Genomic DNA, 4,689 nt, shown 5'->3' with positions numbered 1-4,689 from the left:
CGGCTCACATAGCACGGCTTAGCTCCACTGGTCATGACGATTCGTAATACTTACGGTGGGTCTTTTTGTTTTCATTTGACCCACGCCTTGTTTATTATTTCTCAGAAACTATAGGTCATAAGTAGTTAGTTAAGAACTGTGACAAACAATAAGATCAATTTAAGTAGTCATGGTTCAAGACAAAAAGGTAAACAAACCAAAAATATAACCCATTAGAATAACAACCAAACTAGAATTTAAGAAACAGGGCAGAGAAAAATTGACGACAGAAATATAGGGTAGAAAGATTGTATTTCCATAAAGGCACAATATGGACCCATTTACACTATACTAATCTGTCTTCAATTTTTTGTCTATCAACTCATTTTAGTTTTCTTATGAACTTCGATTTGGAAATTTAGATAACGTAAATTAAAATCACGAATTTCATAAATTTATTCTATTTTAATATGATCACATTCACGCTTCTCCCGTTTCACTTTTGATTCTAGACACGTAAGTAGTTGGATTATTGATCTTCTAAACAGGAAACTAACATTTCCTCTCAGACGGTTTCGCTGTGTAGGTGTAGATATTTAGTGGTATCGTTGTCCCACAGTCCGTAACTACTGTATTTTCCGCATAAGGTAGCTATGTTTATGAGTCTACGAAAAAGTAATGTTCTCCGAATATAAATTCAGCTAATTAGTTAATTTACATAATTCAAAGGAATTCGCAGGAACATCTGGGAATTGAAGTGTCACGTCACACTTCTGATTGGTACTCACTTATACTGCTACTATATTCAGATTGTTGCAGAAAATTCTATGAGCCCAAATTCATCTGAAATACTATAAATACCCTCGATTTCCTTCACATAAAAGAACCTTGGTGTAAAGCGATCTTTTTACACTTCATCCCTTTCTTCTTGTGTTCAAGTCTCCGTGTAGATTTGACCTGAGGTAATTAGAAGCGCTTAGAAAACTGATTCAAGCGTTCAGTTGGAAGACTTGTCGTATATACATTGTGATGTTTCCTCTCAGTCTCTAGTACTGTATCCATCTAAATGAGGATGGAGTTTAGTAAAACTATAACTTACGCCTGATAACCATCGTGGAGGAATGCAGACCGCCCCCCAGGATTCTCCGTCGAACTCTTTCCTGGGCTCTCCTATGCAGTTGCTATTGATTCTTTTGATTTCGCCTTCCAGTTTCGGATTCAATGTTTTAGTGGCCAATCATTTTGTCGCCAATTAGATTGGACGACGACGTTATCGATTGGCTAACCACTTTACTGGTCCTTGTATCTGACTCCAGTTAGATCGTTTCTGACTGTGATCGAAATACACATACCGTCGTATATAATTATCTACTTGAATTCCGTTAGTGAATGACGGAATTTAGTAAGTCAAATACGAGGGTGGATTCCGAGTAAGTATATTCCATATAACCATTGACACAAACAGACGATCAACGAAATGAAGAGGAGAGAGCGAAGCGAGACGAAATGACGCGCGGTGGAGAAGGCGTGTTAGTCAACTCGATTTGCCCAAGCGTGACTCAATATTTATAGTCAGGCCAAAAATAAGTTACAGACACATAACAAACAGGGTAAGTAATTAACAGGCATACGATCACAGAAAAACAGTCAGGGTTATTAAGCGAATAAGTATTAGGGTAAAAATGTGGCTTGAGAAGAATTAATAGACCGGTGTGTCCAGAGGCTAGAGCAACCTATTTCAGCTTGATATAGTACTTGCTCCTTGGTCTTCCTCTTTTCCGTTTCCCTTCATAATTCGCAGTAAGGGCTTGCCTTGTGAAGAGGTCTGACGATTTTTGTAATATACGTACAACCCACTTCCAACGTCGTTTCCTAATTTCCTCTTGAGCTGGAAGCCGGTTTGTCCTCTCCACAGTAGGCTGATGCTGATGGTATCCGATCAACGGATATTTAGTACCTTACGTAATCAATCGTTTGTAAATATTTGTACTTTTTGGTGATGCTTGTAGTGGTTCTCCACGTTTCAGCTCCGTACATAGTACTTTTGACGCTCGTATTGAAGATTCTGACTTTAACATTCGTTGACAATTGTTTTGAGTTCCATGTGTACTTCAATTGTGGGAACGCTGCCTGTTAGGGAAGAACTGAATACCTTTGGCTGATTACAACCTTTATATTGTATATTAATACTTTTACTGTGTTTTTCGGATGTATTTGTTTTACTCAACTCCTGAAATTGTTTGTTTATATTATTTTTGGACATTTTGGTTTATTTTGTCTTTGGTTTGGTATTTGGGAGTTTTTGCTCCGGGAACCTACAAAATTGAAGGTTTGTTTTGTAATTATTACAATCATTGTTGTTAGAACGACATTTAGGTCGACTATTTGTAAACTGCGAATAAACTTTGGTACCTAAATTGGGGTTTGGTTCTATCGTTAATTTGGGTTCGTAAATTGTAAATAGATCGATATACCGTACTTCAATAACGGGAACGAGCAAAAACTTGGACGTCAAACTGCCCTTGCCTTTACAATCTTCGCTTTTACGTCTGCATCAGATCCCCCTTATTCATCAATAATGCTGATCAGGTACGTGAAAGTTTCCACCTCTTCCAAGGCTCCTGCACCAAGTGTGATTGGGTTGGCGTTCTCCGTGTTGCATTTGAGGATCTTGCTTTTTCCTTTGTGTATGTTGAGGCCCATTGTTTCAGAGGCTTCTGTCAAGCTGCTTATCTTCACCTGCAATGGTTGATGTGTATAGGGTAGAAGGGCCTGGTCATCGGCGAAGCCCAAATAGTCTGGCCGCATCCAAGTTGTTCATAGTTTTCTGTGCTTCCCTTTAGATGTTGAGGTCTTCATAATCCAGTCAACCACCAGATGACGTGTCCTTCTTTCCAGTCTGTCGGCACCTGTTCTTCCTCTCAAATCTTCCTGAATAGGACATGGAGTATCTTTGCAGGTAACTCTATGTTTGACTTTGGAGCTTCGGCTGGTACGTTGTCTGGTCCAATTCTGCTTTCCCACTCTTGATTTCTCTGATTTCTTCGATCGTTGATAGAGTGACATAAATAGTAAGGTCCGTAGGTGCTTGTTCGATATCCGGCGGGTTCAGTGAAGCTGGAGTATCCAAGAGTTCTTCAAAAGGTTCCTCCTAGCTGTTCCTCTGTACTTGAATCGCAGTGATTGGATTTCCTTCCTTGTCCCTGACCGTTCCCTCTGGTTTATTATATTTCCATGCTAATTTCTTCGTTGTATCATAGATTTGTCTCATATTTCCTTCTGTTGCAGCGTTTTCATCTGTCATTACTAGGTTGTCTACGTATTTCTGCTTGTCAGCTCTAATGCTCTTCTCTACTTGCTCATTCGCACCTGCGTATTTGGTCAATGCTTTGGCTTTTTCTGCAGTTGTTCGGCTACCTGTGGTCCAGCAATTCCTGATAAGTTGGAATTAGTGTCTCTAGTCGCTTCTCAGTTTTCCTCCATAGTGGTTTCTTCTTCTTTGAGCAGAACTCTTAAGGCTAGGAACCTGTTGCTACAAGCTATCTTGAATTCGTTGTGTTTGTCAGTATTTCAAAGGAAGGCTGTATTAAACCATTGTAATGCTGTTTCTCCAGTAGTTTAATGCGTTTTTTAGTTTCAGTTCCATCTTGGCCACAAACAGGCGGTAATCTGAAGCTATGTCAACTCCTCTCCTGGTTCTCATGTCTTTCATTGACCTTCTGAAATTTTTACTGGTGCAAATATGATTTATCTTGTTCTCTGTGGTGTGGTCCGGTGAGATCTATGTAGCTTTATGTATGCGTTTGTGTGGAAATATTGTGCTATCTATAACCAATTTATTGAATGCACACAAATTTGTAAATCTCTCGCCATTTTCGTTCCTTTCTCCTACTCCATGTCGTCCCGCGACATCTTCATATCCGATGTTGTCCATTTCGATTTTGGCGTTTAGGTCTCTCATCAGGATTATCAGGTCCTTTGTTGGACTGATGCCCCTCATAAGACTGATCTTTATCGTCTTCATTGCTATCATTCATGGATGCACAGCACTGGATAATCCAATGTGAACACTTCTTTATTTCGAAGGATGCTTTGATGATCCTGGAATTATGAGATTTTCATCCTATAAGTGATTTCCGAACTTCTTTGGACAGCATCAGCAACTCTGAGTGTGCGGAGCATTTCCTTGTTCATGACTAGAATACAACAGGACCTCTCCCGAATCTAATTTTTTCTGTCCAGAATGCATCCAATAGGTTTCGGTTATTCCGAGAACTGCCAAGCTGTATCTCTCTATTTCCGTAGCCACTGGATTGGTATTCCCGGTCTCCTACGCTGTCCGGATATTTCGCATGAAGTGATGGTCTTCTAATCTTGAATATGATAGTAAGAGTATCATAATTGAGCTGTTTCTGAATAAGGAATTACAATCTAATCTGAGTAACAATTTTCATTTATTGTTTTATCTGTATACTTCCTAACGTCTTCATAATATCTTTTTAGCAAGGTTGTTTTCTATGGGATGTGGTTGCTGATTCCATGCCCAAGCTTACTCCTTTTATCGGGCTTGGGACCGGTAATAACCCTAGAAGAGCTACAGGCAGATTTAGGACTATAAACCTTGAACCGAAACAACTTTCTACTAATTTAAGACTCTAAATTCAAAAGATTTACGAAAATTGCAGAGACTGGAATTCAGAAACCAAATTA

The sequence above is a fragment of the Schistosoma haematobium genome, chromosome 3 (genome assembly GCF_000699445.3).
Source record: "Schistosoma haematobium chromosome 3, whole genome shotgun sequence".
Taxonomy (NCBI): domain Eukaryota; kingdom Metazoa; phylum Platyhelminthes; class Trematoda; order Strigeidida; family Schistosomatidae; genus Schistosoma; species Schistosoma haematobium.
The sequence above is the reverse complement of the archived record's forward strand: the minus strand, read 5'-3'. Positions refer to the sequence as shown.